The sequence below is a fragment of the Hyperolius riggenbachi genome, chromosome 5 (assembly GCF_040937935.1).
Source record: "Hyperolius riggenbachi isolate aHypRig1 chromosome 5, aHypRig1.pri, whole genome shotgun sequence".
NCBI lineage: Eukaryota > Metazoa > Chordata > Amphibia > Anura > Hyperoliidae > Hyperolius > Hyperolius riggenbachi.
In genome coordinates this window covers 361,041,710-361,067,644 of record NC_090650.1, presented here as the reverse complement: position 1 = coordinate 361,067,644, position 25,935 = coordinate 361,041,710, and the positions used below count along the sequence as shown (strand labels likewise).

At 41.8% G+C, this 25,935-nt stretch overlaps 1 protein-coding gene across 1 annotated transcript in view; it reads left to right on the top strand.

Annotated features, from left to right (window-relative positions):
- The first annotated feature begins 7,691 nt into the window (after positions 1-7,691).
- Positions 7,692-25,935, top strand: part of TRPA1 (transient receptor potential cation channel subfamily A member 1) — a 209,880-nt gene continuing 191,636 nt past the window's right edge. Inside the window, exons 1-2 of the mRNA XM_068234825.1 lie at positions 7,692-7,772; positions 11,650-11,839. The gene's annotated coding sequence lies outside the window, so the exon portion shown is untranslated. The remainder of the gene's footprint in view (positions 7,773-11,649; positions 11,840-25,935) is intronic.

The following is a 25,935-nucleotide window of genomic DNA, read 5'->3' as shown; positions in this document are numbered from 1 at the left end:
GATGTACTCCAAAGCAGGCAACAGGGTTGTATGACTTCATGGCCAGATAAACAGACCTATTTACACATTCAACCATCCAATGGTGTTGCAGAACTGAACAATAGGTTCTATTAGTAATGTACATGAAGTTTTAAAAAGAAAAAAAATGGGGGAGGGTTTATTTTTGTAGCCTTCAATGTGATGTTGTAATATTACAACACTGGGTCTCTGGGGGTTAAACGGGGTTACATTAGCTTTAAGGGCATCACATGTGAGCCGCCACCGTGAAAGCTAGGATAACACACAAGTTACTCAAAATGGACTAAACATTACTGTCTCCTCAGCTGTGTGAACCAGTGCTGCACTTTGCTATGCCTTTAGACTTGAAATACAAACTTGCCTTTACATTTTTAAAGAGAATCTGTACTCTAAAATCTTACAATAAAAAGCATACCATTCTATTCATTATGTTCTCCTGCCCCTCCCCCCCCCCTGTACTGTTTCTACCACTCCCTGCTGCAATCCTGGCTTGTAATTGCCAGTTTTAGGCAGTGTTTACAAACAAAAAACATGGCTGCTACCCAGCATGTGATAGGCTGAGAGAAGCTCAGTCTGTGACTCATACAGAGCTTGGAGGGGGCGTGGAGAGGGTGTGTATAACTTCTACCTATCACAGCAGAGCAGCACATTCCAGCCTGAGTCGACAAAGCCGACAAAGGAAAGAAGATTAGATTATATAACAGAGATAATACAGCCACTGTGCAACTAGGAAAGGCTGCAGTAAGACAGACCACATTAGAACAGGTATAAGAACTTATAGGATAGAAGATGTAAGGCTGAACATTTTGTTACAGAGTCTCTTTAAGTAACCTACCTTAGCATGCTCTTCTTCATCTGTTTAAGTTCTGATCTGTATTTTTTGTGGTGTTCTACTGTATGTATACAGCAAAGGTGCCTATAGCTGAGTGAAAGGCCCATACAGAACAGAGCAGAGTACAAAGTATGACATTCTAAAAGCTTATACAGATGCCACCATGCAATGTCTCCATCAGATCGACGTATCAATCGATTATTTCCAGCATGTACGATCTGCTTCCAATCTCAGTATTGATCTCAAAATTCATCCCTTTTTTGTCAGGTGCTGCCAATCTCCCCCCCCCCCCTCTCTTTTTTGTCTTCAGCTAATTTATGAAAGCTAATTCTGGGTTTCTTCCCATGCCACATGAAGTTTTGAAATAGGCTGTTATAACTCAAGAAACAACTATTAGGTATTGAAATCACCATCCAGCGGTGGCTGGATGGTGTACTGGTTAAGGGCTCTGCCTCTGACATGGGAGACCAGGGTTCGAATCTCGGCTCTGCCTGTTCAGTAAGCCAGTAATTCAGTAAGGAGTTCATTGGGCAAGACTCCCTAACACTGCTACTGCCTACTGAGTGCGCTCTAGTGGCTGCCTCGCAAGCGCTTTGAGTCCGACAGGAGAAAGGCGCTATACAAATATTGCCATTATTATTATATTTTGTATTACATAAACTAATAACTTGGGTACAATCATCAACTCGACTATTGCTAGCCTTCCTAGTGTGTTACAACATGAGTGGTCCCATTTGGCAAGCATTTCCATGCAACCTATTAGGCCATTCCCAAAGTTGATACTAAATAGATTTTTTAAAGTTTTTACAAATCTTTACCACACGGTATTAAACTTGGTTTGTGTTATATTTCACTCACTTCCACTTGGATATTATAAGAACATCCTAAATCCAGCAAGACGGTTTTGTCTTGGCTAATTTTGAACAGTTATACTTTACTAGATCTTTGCATTAAATTCCATGCCTTAGGGACAGATTTTATTGGGTTAGTTAGTGTTAGTAATAAATCACATTGGCCTATTATTTATGGTAATTTTGTTCTTATCTGTTATAAAATAGACATGGGCCAAAGTAGTCGCCAGGCAAATAATTCGCTGTGAAGATTGCGTATTCACATTCGCCTCCTCAGGCGAATACTTGGTGGATCCAATTTGCCCCCTATACATCATCATTGAGCTAAACTTTTACCCCTCACAGTCAGCAGACAAAATGGCAGCCAATCAGCTATCCCTCCCACCTGGACCACCCCTCCCTCCAACCTATCAGAAAGCCAGCACAGAAGCAATTTTGCAGTCTGTGTTTGGCTTCTGTGCTAGGCAGATCAGGGAGAGTGTGTTGTGACAGGGAGAGAGTTAGGAAGGCTTGTGTTCTGTGTCCTCTCAGTGCAGATTCTTGCTGTTACCACATTGTCCTGAACACCTAAGCCCTTCTTAGGGCTGATACATTGTTTTTCTTGCTATTGTATTGCTCTTCTGTGGCCAGTGTACAAGTTAGCTGTTGAAGACAGGTCTGCTGGTTCTAGCAGTGCACCAACCATAACCCACCTTAACACCACTACTGGCATCTAGTATCCACTACTTCCCCTTGTATAAGGCCTCAGTGCAGAATCAGCTTTTTTTTGGTCACTTAACTGTCATTGACTAACTGCGATCACCTTCACGCCCACGATTGTGCGCACAAGCACGGCAGCTACTACACACCAGCACTGCTACACAAAGCCTGCCACCGAGAGGACTAACATTTATGTCCTGGAGGCGTCAACTAGTAAAAACAAAGATATGCTCACCTGACGTAATCACTTAAGGTCTTTGCGGTTGTTTGCGGGCTGCGGTGCGAAACGCAATTTCGTCTGTCAGTGTGAAGCGGGTGTAATCCTTACACTACATGATCGACATGTACACATGCCGGATGTTTAAAGCACTTTATTCTACCAATTTAGGAATGTAATGTGATTTCTTCCCTTTAGCGCTTAAAACACCTCTCTGCATCAACTACGTAATTTTTGTTGGGACTTTCGCCATGGATCCCCCCTCTGGCATGCCCCTGTCCAGGTGTTAGGCCCCTTGAAAAAACTTTTCCATCACTTTTGTGACTAAAAACAGTATTTTTAGGTTTTTTAACTCAACAGCCCATTGAAGTCAATGAAGATTCGCAGATTCGTTAGATTTGCAAATTTTTGCAGAGATTCAGATTCGAAATTCGTGCACCCAAAATTTGATATTCGGCCCATCACTATTATAAAACCTTTGATATCTTGATCTTACTGGATATCCAAAAGTAATGATTCCATTACTAAATTTAAAAAAAAAATGGTGAGATGGAGAACCCTGTCTTACCCCACTATCGATGTTGAATTTTTCAGAGTTCAGATCATTGATCTTTACAAATCCATGCTGGTTAGAGTATACGTTTTTAACTCTTGTTATAAAAGTAGTATATATATTTTCCAGCACCAGGAAGAGGTCATCTTTAGACAAAATGCTTTTCCTGCATCTATTCTAAGTATTATTGCCTCTTTCTTTTGTTCTTGATACTTATATATAAATTTCAACACTGTCTGGATATTTTCCTTGGTTTGTCTACCTTTTGTAAACCCTGTTTGATATTTGTACAGTAGATTTCTATAACTTCTTCTAGCCTGGTGGCCAACATTTTAGCATATATTTTAACATCAATATTAATAATTGATATTGGGCGGTAGTTGTTACAGTCCATTTTAGGCTTTCTTTCTTTAGGAATTATAGTGATAGCAGTTGTGTTGGTAATTTGAGAGAAGGGCTCGGACCCGGAAGTGTGATTAAGCATCCTACAAAAAGCTATTTCTTAATCAATAGAAAAGTTTTATAAAATTCTGCTGTGAACACGTCGGGAGCCAGGACTTTTGCCCCCACCAGTCCACCTACTACTTTTATAAATTCTTGTTTGGACATTGAGCACGCCAATAGATCTTTAATCTCTCTTTCGATTGTTGGTAATGATATATTCTCTAAAAATTGGGATGCTAAGTTATTCACTAGGGATGCTCATTCGGATTCTTAGAAATTGAAATTTCAAGCATTTCTGATCGGAAATCTGCATTGCCAATCGGAATTCAAAATCAGAAGACAGGAATCGATTTACCGCAACTCTGTAATTTTAGCTGATTCACAAAACTCAAAAGCGTTGGACCAATTAGAGAATGCAGAACGTACTGCAAAATTTGAATGTTAGACCAGTGGCGGCGCTACACTGGGGCTTGCCGGGGCTGAAGCCCCAGCTGAGAAACTGTAAGCCCCTCAGAAAGCCCCCCTGAATCAAGGGCCGGTGTTCCAACACCGGCTCTAGCGTGGGGCGAGAGACTTATCATTCCCTCACCTCAGGGAATGATAAAAAGAGGGGTCCTTTTATGCGCGGCGCCGAGCGGGAGATACAGCTAGCTATAGTCTCCGGGAGTCCGGGCTGCAGCAGACACTAGAGCTTCAGCCGCCTGGTCCACTCCTGTCTCCTTCTCAGCAATACCGCTCGCACTACTTCCTGATTCAGTGCGTGCAGAGCGGTATTGCTGAGGAGGAGACAGAAGTGGACCAGTCGGCTGAAGCTCTAGTGTCTGCTGCAGCCCGGACTCCCGGAGACTATAGCTAGCTGTATCTCCCGCTCGGCGCCGCGCATAAAAGGAGGGGAGTCCACTGAGGTGAGGGCATGATGGGGCCCCCCTCCCCAGCCTCTGCAAATAGTCCCCCACCCTCCTGACCAGGTATAACATTATGTGCATTTACTGGGGTAACGCTGTCACTTATGTGCATTTACTGGGGTAACGCTGTCACTTATACTGGGGTAACGCTGTCACTTATGTGCATTTACTGGGGTAACGCTGTCACTTATACTGGGGTAACGCTGTCACTTATACTGGGGTAACGCTGTCACTTAAGTGCATTTACTGGTGTAATGCTGTCACTTATACTGGGGTAACGCTGTCACTTATGTACATTTACTGGGGTAACGCTGTCACTTATACTGGGGTAACGCTGTCACTTATGTGCATTTACTAGGGTAACGCTGTCACTTATACTGGGGTAACGCTGTCACTTATACTGGGGTAACGCTGTCACTTATACTGGGGTAACGCTGTCACTTATACTGGGGTAACGCTGTCACTTATACTGGGGTAACGCTGTCACTTATGTGCATTTACTGGTGTAACGCTGTCACTTATACTGGTGTAACGCTGTCACTTATGTACATTTACTGGGGTAACGCTGTCACTTATACTGGGGTAAAGCTGTCACTTATGTGCATTTACTGGGGTAACGCTGTCACTTATATTGGGGTAACGCTGTCACTTATGTGCATTTACTGGGGTAACGCTGTCACTTATACTGGTAACGCTGTCACTTATACTGGGGTAACGCTGTCACTTATGTGCATTTACTGGTGTAACGCTGTCACTTATACTGGGGTAACGCTGTCATTTATGTACATTTACTGGGGTAACGCTGTCACTTATACTGGGGTAAAGCTGTCACTTATGTGCATTTACTGGGGTAACGCTGTCACTTATACTGGGGTAACGCTGTCACTTATGTGCATTTACTGGTGTAACGCTGTCACTTATACTGGGGTATTGCTGTCACTTATGTACATTTACTGGGGTAACGCTGTCACTTATACTGGGGTAAAGCTGTCACTTATGTGCATTTACTGGGGTAACGCTGTCACTTATACTGGGGTAACGCTGTCACTTATGTGCATTTACTGGGGTAACGCTGTCACTTATACTGGGATAACGCTGTCACTTATACTGGGGTAACGCTGTCACTTATGTGCATTTACTGGTGAAAGGCTGTCTGTCATTACGTGCGTTAGCTGATGAAAAGCTGTCTCTTATGTGCATTTACTGGTGAAAAGCTGTCTCTTATGGGCATTAACTGGTGAAAGGCTGTCTCTTATGGGCATTAACTGGTGAAAGGCTGTCTGTCATATGCATTAACTGGTGAAAAGCTGTCTCTTATGTGCATTTACTGGGGAAATGCTGTCTGTCATTATGTGCATGAACTGGTGAAAAGTTGTCCCTTATGTGCATTTACTGCGGAAACGCAGTCTGTCATTATGTGCATTAACTGGTGAAAAGCTGTCCCTTATGTGCATTTACTGCGGAAACGCAGTCTATCATTATGTGAATTAACTGGTGAAAAGCTGTCTCTTATGTGCATTTAATGGGGAAACTGTCTGTCATTACATGCATTAACTGGTGAAAAGCAGGCTCTTATGTGCATTTACTGCAGAAACGCAGTCTGTCATTACGTGCATTAACTGCTGAAAAGCTGATTATTATGTGCATTTACTGGTGAAAGGCTACCTGTCATTATGTGCGTTTACTTCATTTTTTTTTCCATGTAACTACGTTAGCTGGTACAACTACATTACAGTTAGCCCCGCCCACATGACATCATGACCACGCCCAATTTTTCGCCGTTCCCCCCCAAGCCCGGCCTGCCAGCCCTCGTGCCCCCTTTGAGCCCCCCCAAAAATCTGAAGCTGGAGCCGCCACTGTGTTAGACCAATCACAAGACTGATTTTCCATTTTTCCAATTTCCATTTTTCTGATTTCTGTGTCTCCAATTTTTTTGCATTCTCTGATGCAAAAAAATTATTAATAAAACACTCCTAAAAAATCGGAAATCTGGAAAGCGGAAAATCGAAAATCAGGAAACGGAAAAAAAAAACCGGAGATTGGAAAATCGGTAATCAGAAAAAAGGAAAATTGGAATTTCTGCAGAATTGGAAATCTGCATTTTTTACCATTTTTATTATTCACTTCTTCTGTGTTTCTTCGATTATATAAATTATAATAGTACTCTTGATAGTTTTTTTTTTATTATTATTTCTTGCGTAGAGAAAACCAAACCCCCATAATTCATAATCTTTTTTTATGAACTTGGTTGCTTTTTTTTTCCATGGGATTAGAGAGAGAAAAAATAATGTAATCTGCAACTAATGAATTCTTATCAAATGCAGTGTGCACTGGTTCTCTGTTTCGCTCCTAACAAGGCAACTCCAAAACACTGCAAAGGGGTGCGCCTCCTGCTATACAATGTGAAAATCCAATATGATTGATCAATAATAGCACTACTCTGATTCACTTAAACAGTCCTTTACTTTCTGGAAAATTCACAACTATCCTCTCGGCATTAGATCTTTAATAGGCGAAAGCCTCCATATATATATATATATATATATATATATATATATATATATATATATATATATATATATATATATATATATATATATATATATATATGTGTATATATATATGTATATATATATATATATATATATATATATATATATATGTATGTATGTATGTATGTATGTATATATATATATATATATATATATATATATATATATATATATATGTATATGTATATATATATATGTATATACATATATGTATATATGTATATATATATATATATATATATATATATATATATATATATATATATATATATATATATTATAAATCCCTTAATATTTTTTATTTTATTATTGTTCTATAGGTTTATTTTTAATCTTTATAGCTCTGTCAGAATTTTTGGGAGCAACCTGAATGGTTGTGTGTCCCTGGCTTTTTTGTACTGAGCATGTGCGCAGCCAGGGCAGTTAGGACACAGGGACGGATCTGACAGTTTGCTGTGTGTGGTTCACAGAGCTTCTCATTGCATTGTGGGAAATAACAGCTTCTTCCAACTGCCAAGCAAGCAGCTCCCTGTGTGCATATACTTCAGACAGTGGTGGGGAACGAGCAAGCGGGATGCGTATGTGCGTGCATTGTGGGGGCTAGGGGCTGTGAAGGTGCTCCTTTTTACTTGTTGCAACCACTTTATGGCAAGAGATGCTACTTGGCAATTCATAATGGGGATACCAAGATTTTCAGCAAGGTAAGCATGAGTCATGTACTATGTGGCATTTGGATGAGTTCAGTATGACAATGCAGACATGGTAGGGCAGCACGATGGCTACATGGTTAATGCTGTTCTCTTGTTGCTCTGGATTTCCATGTTGAAATCCTACTCAGTTTTCTATTTGCATGGAATTTGGTTTCCTCCTTGTGTTGTATCAGTTTCTAGGACTGAGAACTTTGATTTTCTTTCCCCCCAAAAAACTAATAGGCACAATGACTGACTTCCCTTAAACTGACCTTGGAACATAGCAGGTTGCGAGCTCCTTTTGAATGTTCTCCTCTGTAAAGCACTGTAATATAAAGGGGACACCTTCAGTTCTGTGAAGCAGACTTGGGTTGATCGGATTGTGTTGAGAGGTCTTTATATGTTGAAAGAAATCTAGCTGAAATAAAACTTGGACTTACAAATATGTGTAGCACCACTAATACAGAAGGAGTGCTACACCAGTAGCAGTACACTTATAATAAGAAAAGAAAAAAGTAAAATGAACAACATCGCTTACAATGTATCAAATATTTGTCCAGTACAATTTGGCTACTTGAGTTTTTCACTTACAGTATCCGCTTCACCTCCACTGATTACCATTATCTTCATGTTCAAAGATCGGGTCTGCAATGTCAAATTTGCCATGACCTTCACTTGGCTTCTGGGTCATCTGTGTACGCCTAGACAACGTGCACATGCAGGTCACTCTTTAATGCTGACGCTGCATCAGCATCTCTCAGCTAGCTCTAGGGATAATGAACTGGGAGATGCACAACATCGGAGGCGTGGCTCAGAAGGATGAAGAAAGGGGCTGTCCAACTTCGCGGGCACGGAGGGCCATTTTTTTCCAGACCACATGATGGAGGGCCGCCCCCCATCCCAAGAAAAAAATAGCAACAGTTTCCCCATAAACTGCTATTAGAGTGATAGCAGCTTCTCCACAAAATGCATTCAGATTGGCAGCAGATTCTCCACAAAATGCAATCAGATTGGCGGCATATGCCCCCACAAAATGCAATCAGATTGGCAGCATATGTCCCTACAAAATGCAATCAGATTGGCAGCATATGTCCCCACAAAATGCAATCAGATTGGCAGCATATTTCCCCACAAACTGCAATCAGATTGGCAGCATATGACCCCACAAAATGCAATCACATTGGCAGCATATTTCCCCACAAAATGCAATCAGAGTGACAGCATATGTCCCCACAAAATGCAATCAGATTGGCAGCATATGTCCCCACAAAATGCAATCAGATTGGCAGCATATTTCCCGACAAAATGCATTTTCACTGGCCTTCCCCTCCTCGTTCTCCCCCGTGCTGCTGTGTTCTCCCTGTGCTGCTGCATTATCCCCCAGGCTGTTGCCGCCGCCACCTCTACCACACCTCAGATCCGCAGCGAACAGGAGATAGGAACCAGCCAGACCAGCGCATAACAGCCGCATTGTGAATTCAAATGCAGGAAGTGACATCATCGGTCATGTCCAGCATTTAAAGTCCACCGCGTGGCTGCTATGCGCCGGTCTGGCTGGTTCCTATCTCCTGTTCACCACCGATCTGAGATGTGTTAAGGGCGGCGGCAGCAGCACGGGGGAGAACGAGGGGGGGGCTGTTAACATTTCAGCAGCTGCAGCATGAGGGAAAGGGGGTTTAAAAAAAGTCCTCTCCACTCTGGGGACTCAGGGGGCTTTGTAGCGCTGCCACTGCATGGAGCAGGTGGCAGGAGGGCCACAGCTGGAAACCTGGTGGGCCGGATGCGGCCCGCGGGCCACCAGTTGGCCAGCACTGCTATAGTGCAAATGGTGATTGATTCACTAAATAAAGTCAAAATTTCTGTGGGCAGATAGTGCATGGCACTTTCACTATTGTCTATGCAAGCAATGTAACATGCATTGCACACACAACTAATATTATGTAAACAAACCATACAATGCGTCTAACATGATAATGGATGCTAACACATACATGATAATACTTGTATAGAGCAAGCTTTTCTACTGGCAGAGTCTAAGCACTTGAGAGATGCAACCACTTAGGGCAGGCTTAAATAAGCCACCCTGGAGTGTTAGGGCCTGACTCTGAGCACCCTAACGCACTTCTGTCCACCTCTATCTGCTTTTTTTAGTCTTTAATACTGATTTAAAAAAAAATGGAAAGAAACATGTAAGGGCCTGTTTCCATTACATGCGACTACATGGCGGTTGCACTGTAACCAATGCACGGCAATGGAACAGTTTCCATTGTGTGCTGGTTTTGCGGATGGGTACGAAATGATCTGAGAATCTGCAGCAGAGCATGCTGCAGATTCTCGCACAGCTGAAGCCGCGTCCCGTCTCCTCCAATGTAAATGTTTATTTATGCATACAGTTTTACTTATGTAACATAATTTATAAATGCATAATGCTGCTTTATGAATCAACTCTAATAGTTGCAGTTGTGGGATAAACCAAAATGCACATTTCTGGTACACTGCGGATAGATGATTGGATTTATACATGCTGATCTCACAAATCCCAAGTATCATGTCAAAAAAGGTGGCTGATAAAATAGCGAGCATGAGCAGCCCCAGCACACGCTATTTTAATGTGTGCTTTTTTCACCAGGACAAAGGCGAATAGGGTAAGACATTGGTGGTGGTGGTGGGGGATCCTTTAGTGTTAGGCCTTGACAGGGAAAAGGTCTTAAGTGTTAGCAATTTGTAGGGTTAGGGTTAGGCACCACCAGGGAGGGTCTTAGGGTTAAGCACCACCAGGGGAGGTATTATGGTTAGGCACCACCAGGGAGGGTCTTAGGGTTAGGCACCACCAGGGGAGGTATTACGGTTAGGCACCACCAGGGAGGGTCTTAGGGTTAGGCACCATCAGGGAGGGTCTTAGGGTTAGGCACCACCAGGGGAGGTATTATGGTTATGCACCACCAGGGAGGGACTTAGGGTTAAGCACCACCAGTAGAGATATTACAGTTAGGCACCACCAGGGAGGGTCTTAGGGTTAGGCACCACCAGGGGAGGTATTATGGTTAGGCACCATCAGGGAGGGTCTTAGGGTTAAGCACCACGAGAGGGTCTTATAGTTAGGCACCATCGGGTGAGGTCTTAGGGTTAAGCACCACAAGAGGTGTTAGGGTTAAGCTCCACCAGGGGGGTCTTAGGGTCAAGGATCAGTATAGGCAGGGTTCGGTGTGAGGGTAGTGTTAGGTCATAGTAAAATATAGGTAAAGATAACTGATATTTTCTATTGCAATAGTAGAATGTCTGTAATTTTAGCAATATTCTACTATCGGACATTTCCTGCACCCTTTTTCAATGGACACCTTCATTAAATGTACGCAAAATTTCTGTTCCATGCTGAATATTACTTGGGGGAGAGTCGGGGGATGTTCTGTACAGAGAGAGACACAGAGAAGAGACTTTAGGTTGTAGCCTCAAGCCCACAGAGCTAATAATCAACACAGCCAGGCTTTTTCTATGCAGTAAATGAACATTCTGGTTTTAAAATGGAAATTGGCCTCATTGTGGACTAATCTTTATCGTGTTTTTCCAAAGAATATTATAATTTTTTTTTCCTTGACAAACCACATAAGACAAAAAGAAATGAGTTCCAAAAATACTTCTGATTGCTGCATTTATAGGCAATTATCTCTCATAAACTAAATTACAATAAATAAAGTATTTCTTTTAAGTGGCTATCTGACACCAAGCCTCCGCACTTCAGACCATTAAGAAGGCATCTTCACTCTGGCCAGTACTTTAAAAAGAATGCTGAAGGGTCATTATGGAAATGGATAATTTTCTCCCAAGACATTACTTGCGCCTGTCTTTTTATACACCTCCTCCTCCTCCTCCCATCTTGTTTGTAAAACAGGCATCTCAAACACACAAGAGAAATATTGACACACATGATTCACACCGTGACACAATCAATGACTCGGCTGGACTGGCTACGTAGACCTATAAAAGATGAGGACCTGCGCAAGATCATAGATTTCATTTCTGGAATTCTGCTTATATGGGAAGCTGGAGATCGAGATACACTCCAATCACTGCTGCCAATAGTAAGTTTTACAAAGCAACAATATATAGATAAAAGTATTATCCTTAATGTTTGCATTTATGCCATGTAAGTACAATATCACTTGATCGGTTATCATTAATTAAACATTGTGAAAGCTTTTTTGAAAAGGTAACAAGAAGTGTTGCATGAGCCTGGAAACCAAATAGCGAGTTCTTGATTTAGTTATAACTATTTGGTTACCAGTTATGGAGAGCATTAGTCATTGTATAATGCTGGGTTGACAAGTAACATAGAGCAAAATAATATATGCGGATAACAAAATACAACGATAAATATAACAAAGAGATTATTCCTCACTCATGCTGTCGTCATTATTGCTATTTGTTTATTGCAAGGCTGATGATAAGTAATACCTAAAAATAAGTCATTTCACAAATCTACAAATCTAGCTTAAAAAAAGTACAGATACTACAACAAACAGTAAATCTTTTAAAGTATATTAACAATACAACAGAATATAGTTCCTAAATTAAAATATTGGTAATAAAATGCAAATATTTTAAAGCATGAGTAGCGTAGTTCAGAAATAAAAACAAACAAACAAAAACACGCACAATATATATATATATACATACTCTTAAGATTGCAGGCTTTAAAGGTGATGCTGTATTAATGATGCTGAGTTTTCATTCAAATGTAGCTAGATATATACATATTTTAGTTGATGAAATACATGCCAGCAATGTATACTGCAGCAATGTATACTTGCCTTTAGCAGTTTTTTTTTTTTTTTACAGCTGCTTTTCAGTGAGTCATTGCAGGTTCCTGAAAAGCAATTTGCTGTAACCAGACACAGCATTGCTGAAACAAATGAAGTATAACGCGGGTGATGATGCAAAAATGTAGACAGAGTTTGGATCTGCTAGGGCTTGCTGCAGCTCAGTAATCAGGAGAACCAATGTGAGACACAAATATGTAAGGCTATAGAGTAAGAGGAACTGTCGCAAAAATCTTAAAATTTAAAACACATACAAATAAGAAGTACATTTCTCCCAGAATAAAATGAGCCATAAATTACTTTTCTCCTATGTTGCTGTCACTCACAGTAGGTAGTAGAAATCTGACATTACCGACAGGTTTTGGGCTAGTCCATCTCTCCATAGGGGATTCTCAGCATGGCCTTTATTCTTTATTAAGACATTCCCTGAAAAATATTTATACAATGATGCTGGCCAGCCTCCCTGCTCGCTGCACTCTATTTTGGCAGTTGGACAGAGCAACTGCCATTCACTAAGTTATTTTAAAAATAAAGAAAACCCTGAGAACCCCCTATGAGAAGATGGTCTAGTCCTCCTTTTCTCTGTCCCTTTACATTAGATTTCTCATCAATATTTAAATAACTTTGTCCATGCACCTTGGAGGTTTTCTGTATATTATTAGAATCTAGTATAACGTTTTTAGCTTCTTCTTCAGGCATGAAACAGAACTGGAATCTTACTAACAAACAGATCAGTACATTATATTTATAATGCAGTTCTGTACCATGCCTGAAGAAGGAACTTAACATTTCAAAAGCGTGCAAGAAAACTACCCACTAGTTCAGGTGCATAAACATATCAAATCATGATTGGCCAACAATTAACCAATTTTACCACCTCCATGTAGCATGAGAAATTACCAACACAATCCATTAATCTATCCATAGTATTAAACAATCTGTTGGCCATATTACATGGAGGTGGTGAAATTGGTCAGTGGTTTTCCAATAAAAATTGGAAGTGTGTATGGATCCTAAGTGTTTGAGGGTTTACCCAAATCAGCTTTTGTGACCTGGGCTGACAATGCTATAGCTGTTGTAACTGGCAAAGCACAACAACGCCTCTACTCTTTGAGAAAACTAAGGCGCGCTAACCTTCCACCAAAGCTGCTGGTTAATTTCTACAGATGCACCATAGAAATTGTCTTAACCTATTGCATGACAGCCTGGTACAACAGTTGCATCAAGGATACTAGAGAAGCCCTGCAGCGAGTTGTTAAAACAGCAGAAGTAATTATAGGCACTGAGCTACCATCACTTGAACTCTTGTATAAGACTCGCTGTATGAGAAGGGCCAAAAACATTATCAAGGACATCACACATCCTGGAAATGCCTTGTTTAAGCTCCTTCTATCAAGTAGACATTTTAGATCAAGCTCTATACACACAAACCAACTGAAAACCAGCTTTTTCCCAGCTGCCATAAACTTGTTAAACGCTGAATCTTCTGAGAAATACACTGTGTACACATTGTTTAAATATTGCCAGAAATTCCTGGCATTCCTGTATAAATCCTATTTGTCTACCTTTGTTACTATCATTATGTTCCCTATATGCACCATAGAGTTATCATGAAAAGTAATTTTGTTGTGTTGCACAATGACAATAAAATGATTGACTCTTGAAACGTCAGCAGATCTTTTCTGAGACTTTAGGTACCTATTATCGTTACAATTTTTAGTGAACGGTCTTATTTTTGATCAGGTTATTCCGAGCGCATTGCATGAAAACAGAAGTTGATGGACCCAACTCATACTAAAGGATTTCAAAGATATGTTGATGGAGATATGATTGCAAGTTGAATTCTTTAGGGTTGTGGTTCAATGAAATACAAACTTTTATTTCAATCTGAATGAACTTATTATAAATATGATCGTTTGCTAAAAATTTCAAACAGTTCAGAATAGCATGATTTTCTTTTAATTTACAGCTGGATATGTAGGCTGCCATATTTATTTCCTTTTAAACAATACCAGTTTTCCGGAAGTTCTGTTGATCTCTTTGGCTGCAGTAGTATCTAGATAACCTGAGACAAGCATGTGACTAATCCAGTCAGACTTCAGTCAGAAACACCTGATCTGCATGCTTGTTTAGGGTATATCTTTAAAAGTATTAGAGGCAGTTGATCAGCAGGACAGCCAGGCAACTGGTATTGTTTAAAAGAAAATAAACATGGCAGTGTCTACATAGCTCTTACTCCGAGTTCCCCTTAAAGAGAATCTGTACTCTAATATTCTTACACTAAAAAGCATACCATTCTATTCCTTATGTTCTCCTGGGCCCCTCTGTGCTGTTTCTGCCACTCTCTGCTGCAATCCTGGCTTGTAATTGCCAGTTTTAGGCAGTGTTTACAAACAAACTAACCAGCTTGTGATAGGCTTACATAAACAGAGTGTGTGAGTCATACAGAGTGTGCAGGGGGCCTGCAGAGGGTGTGTATCACTTCTATCCAATCACAAGCAGCACTGCATATTCCACACATTCAAGCCTTAGCCCGACAGACACGACAGAGGAAAGGAGATAAGATTTATTACAGAGACAGTGCGATTAGGAAAGGCTGCAGTAAGCCAGAGCACATTAGAACAGGCATAGGAACTTATAGGATAGAAAAACTAAGGCTGAAAAATGTGTTACACAGTCTCTTTAAGGATGGCATTCAGCAGTAAAGGGATACTAATGTGAGCAGAATATGTGGCTTATTACCTTTAAAAATTATACTTGTAGGGCTGCTGTGGTGATCATTCAGCTTTAGCTGTGCCTGTAACACAGCAGGGGCAGGATCCAAGTCCCCCTTTCAGCTAAGTTTTCATCTTCTGTTTAAAATAACTTTTCAACACTCTGTAATTGAAAAAGTACCAAAAAGTATGTGAAAAAGTGCTGTCAAAATTAATATCAGTATTTTTTTGCTTGCAGTTGGCTGAAAAGGGATTTTATTGATAGTACTTGAAAATATCACCTAGGACAATGATGGCTAACCTTGGCACTCCAGCTGTGGTGGAACTACAAGTCCCATGAGACATTGCAATACTCTGACAGCTCTAAGCATAACTCGGGGAGGCAGAGGCATAATGGGATTTGTAGTTTTGTCACAGCTGGAGTGCCAAGGTTAGCCATCACTGACCTAGGAGAAAACTTAGGGGAACAAGTGAATTGGATCAGGCCCTAGGTGTCCTTTCAGACATCTGAGCATTATCAATATTAAGCAAAGTCCATCAAAGCTGGGAAGTTGTTCTGAGCAAGGATTTATAATATATACATGTCTGTTCCCTTCACCACAAAATATCAAAGTCTTATTACTCATATCAGTGGTTCTTAACATACCAGCCAGTTGCAGACTGCAAAGTAGCATTTTGCAGGATCAAGAAGTCATAAAGTGAGATACATTTTCTTTTGTCTTTGAAAATCTATTAACAAATGTTGAAAAACATGAATTTTTGCTCATACATATTTCAAAATGTATTGTCTGCACGTAAAAGGTCCATTACATGTCAGTGCTTAGCAAAATGACTGCCACATGTTGAAAAGCATATAAAACTTTTGACCTGCTCAGCTACATTTTTTCCTCTTAATATGATCTTTGAAGCAGGTCCGTCCTGTGACAACCAATTTTTGAGTCTTCCATCAGGGCTAATCAAATCCAGGAATTTACATCAATAATTTGGTTGTTTGTAGGGCCACGCATGTGACAAAACTGCTTCTGGAAATAATTTCCTGTGGGTAATGCTTTTTCCTTGGTCCATCTTGTTGTGATACCTTCTGGCCCACTGTTTCATAATAATATCCATTTGAGCCATCAAAACAAGTCCATCATACTGTCAACCAATTTCTGCAATTATCTGGGCCATATTCACCATACTTTTTTTCACTTAAAGGACTTACGAGGCCAAGTCCATCAAAAAAAATAAAAAAAAGTTAGCTACCTTGCTCAGCTTGTAAGGCACGGAGGACGCCGTCCGCGCCCTCCGTGCCGTTCCGCCTGGTCCCCGCCGCTGCACAGCCCCCCGAACGGTCCCCGACCGCGCGGCCCGGGTCGGGCTCCCCAGCCCTTACCAAGATGGCCGGCGGAGCTGGCCGCGGCTATGCGGACTGCGCAGCCGCGGCCAGCTCCGCCGGCCATCTTGGTAAGGGCTGGGGAGCCCGACCCGGGCCGCGCGGTCGGGGACCGTTCGGGGGGCTGTGCAGCGGCAGGGACCAGGCGGAACGGCGCGGAGGGCGCGGACGGCGTCCTCCGTGCCTTACAAGCTGAGCAAGGTAGCTAACTATTTTATTTTTTTTGATGGACTTGGCCTCGTAAGTCCTTTAAAGGATCACTATCACGAAAATCGTAACATTTAAATGAAATGTAAATACATGCAAATAAAAAGCATGTGTTCTCCAGAGTAAATTGAGCCATAAATTGCTTTTCTCTTATGCTGCTGTCACTGTAGGTAGTTGAAATATAGCAAAACCGACAGGTTTTTGACTAGCCCATCTCCTCATAGGGGATTCTCAGGGTTTTGTTTATTTTCAAAAGCACTTAGTGAATGTCAGTTGCTGTGTCTAACTGACAAAAAAGTGTGCAGTGAGCAGGGAGGCTGGCCAGCAGCAATGTATAAATCTTTTTTAGGGAATGTCTATATAAAAAATAAAAACCTTGCTGAGAATCCCCTATGAAGAGGTGGACTAGTCCAAAACCTGTTCGTTCTGTGAGATTTCCACTACCTACTGTAAGTGACAGTAACATAGGAGAAAGAAAATTTATGGCTAATTTTAATCTTGAAGAAACTTATTTCTTATTTGTATGATTTACATGTACTTAGAATTTTAGGATTTTCGCTATAGTGGTCCTTTAAAGTAAACCTGAAAAAAACATTTTATACTTATGTCAGCAGGGGAAAGTCTCTATATCAGGGTTGCCCACACTTTTTCGGCTTGCAAGCTACTTTAAAAACTGCTGAGTCCAAGAGATATACCTAATGCTGGGCATACACGGGTCGACCCGGCGGCTCGATTAGCCGCCGGATCGACTCCCGCCACGTCCGGATCGATTCCCGCTCATCCCCGTGGGCTCTTCCTTATCTTCCGCTCGACTCCCCGCTATTGTCCGCCGCGGGGATCGAGCGGGGAATCGATCCGGCAGGTCATCGGACCTGTCGGAAATGATCAGCTGGGAGCATCAGCGGCTCGATACATGGTACAGAAGCGTACCGTGTATCCCCAGCATAACACCCCCCTACCAATAGATCGCAATTGACCTATTGGGCACCCAGGCTCCAGATGCTCCAGAGACTTCCCCAATCCACCTCATCCCCTTTGCTGTCAACCTGGACCATCTTTACCTTTGCAGCTGTGCTCCTCTATGTATACAAGCACGGCCACACTGCGCTGGCGCCAGTGATTCACGCCTCCGTAGGAGTACGGAGCGACTTGTGCACAGAGAAAAAAAGCAGTGCATGAGCTGCTCCATGTTAGTGCAGTGGGGCTGCACTCATACACAGAGGGGAGTAATATTCGATTTTGTTATCTAATATTTTTTAGAAGGGCAGAAAGAGGCGAAGGAAGACCAGCGGAGAGGACTATCCAGAGACTTCCCCCTAATGAAGTTAGCATGTAACTTTTAACTTCAGATTTACTTTAATAATCAACTTTTTTGCAGACTTTAAAGGATACCCAGAGTGACGTGTGACATGATGAGATAGACATGTGTATGTACAGTGCCAAGCACACAAATAACTATGCTGTGTTTATTTTTTCTCTGTCTGAAAGAGTTAAATATCAGGTATATAAGTGACTGCAGTGCGACCCTCACTGATAAGAAATTCCAACTATAAAACACTCTCCTAGCAGAAAATGGTTTCCGAGAGCAGGAAAGTGATAAAAAGGGTCAATAGTTCATAGATTTTAGCTCTGACATACTTCAATGAATGTGTCATTGAGCAACAACAATAAAACAGTTAAAACTTAAAAAGTAGATTTAAACATAAAATAAAGCTGTGGAATATCTTTTTTAGGAGAAGGAAGATAGATACAATCATTTATTTCATTCGTTTATTTTCGCCTCGGGTGTCCTTTACAGGGAAATTCCAGTTTTGTTAAAAACATCTAAATGCAAGGGCATCGCAATAGCCATAGCAGCCATAGTAGCTGCCTTGGCGCCATGGAGCAGAGGGGGCCCAGGTGGTACTTGATGTATTAACTATAAAACACTTTCCTAGCAGAAAATAGCTTCTGAGAGCAAGAAAGAGATAAAAAGGGGAATTTCTTATCAGTGAGGGTCACACTGTAGCCACTTCCTGTCTGAGTCAGGACTGAGTCAGCCACTTACATTCCTGATATTTAACTCTTTCAGCCAGAGAAAGAAAAAAAAAAAAGAAACACGGCATAGTTACTTGTGTGCTTGGCACTGTACATACACATGTCTATCTCATCATGCCACATGCCACTTTGGGTATCCTTTAATTAAATTACTTTTCAAAATAGTCAAAATTACATTGAAAATTAAAAATGCCCTACTTTCACTGGATGCCAACAAAATAAGGTGGAGAAGACAGAGTAGAGGCAGGCACCACCAGCTAAAACCGATGAATTGAAGTGGCACAGATGGAATAATGCTCTGACGGCTTGACGGTGGCAGCCCGCTGTTTCTGGTCTTCTGCCTGTTATCAAGCCATGGCTGCACAGCTTGATAACAGGCAGGAGGCCAGAAACAGAGGACTCTCGCCATCAAGCCATCAGAATATTATTCCATCTATGCCACTTCAATCAAAAAGTTTGTTTCAGTTGGTGGTACCTGCCTCTACTCTGTTTTTGGTCTGTGGACCCCAAAGTACAGGGGTTATTTGGGGCATTTTCACCATCTATAATGGCTATTTTCATATTTCCCCACAAGTTTACTTTATATATTCTAAAATGGAATTGTACAGACTAACTAGCAAGCTCATGGTGATCTAGAACTCATTGGAGTGTGTGAGGGGCTACAATGATCCTAAAAGCCCCCTTACTAAAATGCTAAGAAAAACAAAAGTTTGCTTTCCTAAAACAGAAAGAATTTGCGATAATTCAGGTTGGAGTGAGCTTGAGATGTCTCCCAGTGCAATACTGCTTAATATATGCAAATTAACCATTGTTACCCTTAGAAGCTAAACACACCTCCAGAACCGCTGGAATGCAATGATGTGTCAGCTTGTTAATTTGTACAGAGCCATAATAATCCAGCATGCATACAGACTGTTTCGGACTGTTTGATCCTCATCAGTGCATGGCATAGATTAATTTGGCTCTATGGAGTAGGGCTTGTAACACCGAGAAGTAAAGACTAACCAGCAAGCTCATGGTGAACCAGAACTCATTGGAGTGTGTGAGAGGCTACAATGGTCCTAAAAGGGAATTGAGGGCTCAGATCTATTATAGTTACTGGTGATGGAAAATATGCACAAACAGAACCATAGTGGTAAAGACAAAAGCTAACCAGTTCATAAAATGTCATTGCTGATGCTGTTATGCATTGTGAGAGGCTAACAGGAACACAAACATGTAACATTATATGGTCTGTAAATTGTGTTTCCTTCTTTCTCACTGTATCTTTTAGCAAACAGTACTGACATCAGAATGTTGTAATGGACTGCATCAAGTAATACAATACAAGACAAATAACATGGTGCTATTATGGCATCTCAAATTGAACAATAGTGGCATATTTGATAATATAGTTTACAACAGGAATATAGAGAACAAGAAAAACATTTTCTTTTTGTTTCCTGCTTTGTGATCGTTGTGATTGGCTTACAGTGATCACAGGGTCAGGATGCATGAGCATGTCCCCTGCACAGGAACCAATGTAGTTAAAAACTATGCTGCATACATCCACCTTAACCATTTTAGACGCGCGGACGTGAGCTTCATGTCCGCAGCGGCAGCAGCTAGAGCTGCAGGGACGCGCTAGTCACGTCCTTGCAGTTTGGGCGGGGGGGGGGGGGGGGGGGGGGTCTGCAGGCGATCCTGAGGGCAGATGCCCGCGATCGCTCTGCTGCTGCTAGCAGGGGGGATTGGCTGCAGGGGACAAAAGTCCCCTGTGCCAATCCGAGCATGTCCGCTGAGAATAAACACTGTTTTTGTTCAAAAATGGAGTCGCCGCTCTATCTCCCGCCGTCATTTCTGCCGGTTTCTGCCACCTGATCGTTACATTTATGAATGGAAACAATGTTTCCATTCATAATCTCCCCGCCGCTGCTGAGATCGGAGGCTTCTGATGGAAGCCTACCTCACTTCCCCTTGTTACAATGTAACAATACATTGTATCCTATGTAGCATAATTGTACGCTACATAGAATTTTGCTCAGCGGGGACATCTTGTGGCCAAATAGTAAAATACACCTACTGACTATAGGGAAAAAAAATAATATCTATGTCAAGAGGGCATCTTATTATTAATTAATGGGCTCAAAATTAGTGATGGATGTAAAACTGAAAAAAATACACCTTTATTTCTAAATAAAATATTGTCACCATACATTATACTAGAGATATAATATTAATGTTGCAATAACCGGGACAAATGGGTAAATAAAATATGTGGATTTTAATTACGGTAGCATGTATTATTTTAAAACTATAATGGCGGAAAACTGAGAAATAATGATTTTCTTTCATTTTTTTTTGTATTATTCCTGTCAAAATGCATTTAGAATAAAATAATTTTTAACATAATGTACCACCCAAAGAAAGCCTAATTGATGGTGGAAAAAACAAGGTATAGATCATTTATTTGTTGTGATAAGTAGTGATAAAGTTATTGGGGAATGAAAGGGAGGAGCGCTGAAAGGGGAAAATTCATCTCGTCCATAAGATGAAAAATACCCGCGGGATGAAATGGTTAAAGGATACATGAGTCAAAGAAAAGAAAATGAGATTTACTTACCTGGAGCTTCCTCCAGCCATTAGAAGCCTATGTGTCCCTCGCCGCAACTCCACTCTCAGCCAGCGTTCTGAGGTCCCCTCTGTAGCCGCCGGATCGGCGGCTTCTGTGCATACCTGAGCACGTTGATGCGCCGCTCCGTCACTAGAGTGTTCAGCGCATGCACAGAAGTGGCTGTGGAGGGGACCTCAGAACACTGGCTGAGAAATAGCTGTGGCAAGGGTAACATAGTCTTCTAGTGGCTGTAGGAAGCCCTAGGTAAGTAAATCTCATTTTCTTTTATTCGACTCATGTATCCTTTAAGCAGCCACAGGTACAACATGGGAGAACATGATCCCAAAGTAGTTAAAGGAGTACTGTAAGGGAAAACAAAAGTGTTTCTAAGACCCCTTCCCCCCTCCCTCCGCAGACGTCCTGTGTCTTCGTGGGACAAAACAATCCTACGGTCCCCCGCTGTGGCTCACTTACGGTTTTTGTGACTTTAATGTTGCAGGCCACTGTACCTGCACGGCCCTGGGCGTGTGCATTCTCGCACCCACAGGCGCAGTGGCCCACAACATTAAAGTCACAAAAAACGTGTATGATCATTTTGGGATGTCTGCGGGGGGCCATTAGAAGCCCCAGGGAAGTTAAACTCTTTTTCTTTTTCCTTGCAGTACGCCTTTAAAATTTTATGTACATTACCGAAATAATACAGACAGTAAATTCTTCAAACTGTGGAGGCATCTATTATCTGAATCTCCTCAACAATGTTTGGGTTAAGTTAGGCTTTACGAATAAAAAAAGCAAACTCTAAGCTCAAAAACTTAACTCAATGCTATAGCACCGAACATCACTCCATTTTCTGTATCATCTAAGATGAGTCTTTAGACCAGAACATAACAGATGCTATTTTTTTTTTTTTTTTTAAAGATTCTTTTATTTTGTCTTTTCATGAAAACAAGAATGACAGACAAGTAAAACATTAACATTGGTACATAAACCTGTGTCACATTATATCCAAAAAAAAAAAAGAAAATCAAATATTTTGCTGGCAGAAAATGCAAATGAGCAATGATAACACGTCAGACAACCTTGGGTGAGCAAGAGGAATTTTCCGTTACTTGCATGAATTTGGACGAATGAGGGACCTCTTGAGTATTATTACTGAATTCTTATTAATAAACCGCAAGCCTGTGCGGTTTGTGGAGATAAATCGGGGACCCATAGTACATTTGTGGAACTTTGGATAAATCGCAGTTCATATCAAGGGGAAGATCTCTGTCTGAGGTATCTCAACATTGTGCTGACAGCCCTATGCCCAATGGGAACATCCACAGGGCTTGTCTTTTAATACAGCAGTCCTCAGACTGATCTCCCGTACTCGAACTCTGCATTCCACTGTAAAGGTACCATGTCTAAGTTGAAGACGGTTGGTAGACTATGTGTGCCAGTAGACTGTAGGGTAGATTTGTGACCTTAATGGGAAAGCATATGAGAAGTAGAGAGAAGAAAGGAGAAAAGCGATAGAACAGGAAAGAGAAGATGAGTGTCATGTCGAGAGTCCATCCCACTAACAGGCCCCCATTCCCCAAATGCCAAGGGTAAGGTAGGCATCAAAGCGAGATTGGTCCGGAGGGATTAGAGGTAAGGGTCGGATTCTAACGTCTTTCCATAATATTTATGTGTCTGTCTCCCAGTTAATTTAACAGAGGGTTCTGGTCACCTCGGAGAGACCGATAACGCTCCGTCTCCTTAAATTCATACCAGCCATACCAGGTCTTCCAGTATTGTTCATGCTTTTCATGTAGAGTGGACGTAAGATCTTCCATGTAGCTGATCTGATCTACTTCCCGTATCCACTCTAGTACAGTGGGAGGGTCAGTGGATTTCCATTTTCTAGCAATCAGAGCCCTGGCAGCATTTACTAAATGTCTCGTGAGGGTTTTTTTTATATTTGCGGATAGACCAGGTGTTGTGATGTAGCAAGAAAAAGGCTGGGGAGTCTGGGGGTAGGAAATCGGTCATTGTATAAATCAGGTCCCTTATATCAGCCCAGAACTGCGTGATCCTTTTACAGGACCAAAAGATATGGAGCATAGTTCCAGGGTCTTGCCCGCATCTCCAGCAGAGGTGAGAAGATCCTGGGAACATTCGGTGTAATTTGGAGGGGGTGAGGTACCATCTTGTAAAGATTTTGTACCCTGCTTCCTGAGTTTTAGAGGAGATAGAGGATTTGTGTGAGAAGGTGAGTATCTTTCCCCATTGTTTATCTGAGAATGTTAAGCCTAAATCCCGCTCCCATTTCTCTCTGTAAGTGCTCGCTGGCGTCTCTAAATTGTTTAGTAGGGAGTACATAAAGGACACCATGCCTCGCATTGGGCCCTCTGTGAGGCAAGCTTGTTCAAAGATCGTTAGGGGCCTGGAGAAGTCATGCTTGGAGCCCTGGGATAAGATAAAATGTCGAAATTGAATCCAGGACCAGTGATCTAGATTAGGAGAGTTAAGGATTTGTCTGAGATTCGGTAGAGTGGTCCACTCCCCTTCAGTGAGTAATTGCTGTGCCCGTACAACAGTGTTAGTTCGCCATGAAGGGTAGCTATTGGGGGGGAGACCAAGGAGAAATCCCGGGTTATTTAAGAGGGGGAGTAAAGGTGTGGGCCAGGGTGAGTTGTTAGGGTCCCGTCTGAATTTTGCAAAAGTTTTAAGTGTCTGATAAATCAGGGAGGCTGCTGGATTCGTTATTTTAAATAGAGAGGCGGACCAGGGAGTAAGCATAAGTCGTCCCTCCAATATTTCATTTTCCATAGACACCCACCTCTTAAGACGCGAGTGTCTATGCCAGTCTATGATTCTAATCATAGTGGCTGCAGCATGGTAAAGGCGTGGGTCAGGGACCGCCATTCCTCCTTTTTCTTTGGGAGCAGTTTGAAGGGAGTATTTGAGCCTCGGTTTACGGCCGTGCCAAATGAATTTTGAGAAGGTTTGTGTGACTGATTTAAAGTAGTGAGAAGGTATAAATATTGGAAGTGTCTGAAATAAATATAATAAACGGGGCATAATGGTCATTTTAATAATACTAGTCCTGCCAAACCAGGAGAAGTGTGGTTTGTCCCATGAGAGGAGATCCTGTTTAATGCGTTCCAGGGTAGGGATAAAGTTAGTTGGAAATAGGTCTCTAGGGTTTGGTGTTATTAATATGCCTAGATACTTCAGGGCTTTATTAGGCCATTTAAAAGGAAAGTTATGCTGTAGTGAGGCCTTCAAATCTGCTGGTAGGAGTATCCCAAGAGCTTCACTTTTGTCGTAATTAATTGACATGTTGGATAGATGACCGTATGTTTTAAATTCAGCTAACAAGTTGGGTAGGGAGATGTGTGGGTTGGTGAGAAAAAATAGCAAGTCATCTGCGTAGGCGGCTACTTTATGGGAAGATGACGGGAAAGAGACACCGTTAATATCAGGATTGTTGCGTATAGTGCATAAGAACGGTTCCAGAGATAGTGCGAAGATCAAAGGGGACAGAGGGCAACCCTGTCTAGTTCCGTTGTGAATAGTGAACGTCTCAGATAGCACCCCATTAGCTTTTACCCTAGCGTATGGGCCGGCATATAGCGCTAGAATTAATTTACGCATTCTGTCTCCCAGGCCAATGTGGCGAAGGGTCTCCTCAATGAAGTCCCAGTCCACCCTATCAAAAGCCTTCTCCGCATCCGTGGATAACAGCATAGTCGGGGTGGACTGGGACCTCACCCAATGGAGGACATTCAAAGTGCGGATCGTATTGTCTTTCGCTTCTCTTCCAGGTATAAATCCTACTTGGTCAGGGTGTATTATCTCCGTTAGAAATGGGGCCAGACGATTAGCTAGCATTTTGGCGTATATTTTAATGTCGATGTTCAGGAGAGATATTGGCCTGTAGCTTTGGCATTGGGAAGGGTCTTTTCCTGCTTTTGGGATGACAGATATATGAGATTCCAGCATTTGGGCAGGGAATCGGCCTTGGTCCTGAGGGAGATCGATAATGGCGTTAAAAGCCTTTAGCATGAATGGAGTTAAGAGAGAGCTTGATTTCTTATAATATTCGGGCGTATACCCATCTGGGCCCGGTGCTTTCCCCGAGGGTAATTGAGAAAGAGCAGTACGTAGTTCATCTTCTGTAAAAGGATCCTCAAGCTCTTTTGATTGGGCTTCAGAAAGGGACGGCATGCCTGATTGTTGTATGTAGTCTGACATCTTGAGTCTGTTAGCTATGGGAGAGGGTTTACCAGGGTGTGGGGGCAGGTTATATAGGCTAGAGTAGTACTCCCGGAAAGTATTTGAGATATCCTCATACTTATGAAGTATCTTCGAGTTTTTATTCTTGATCCCTGCAATATAATTGGAGGTTTGCTGGGTTTTTAGGGCCCTAGCCAAAATGGAGCTACATTTATTGCCGTATTCATAA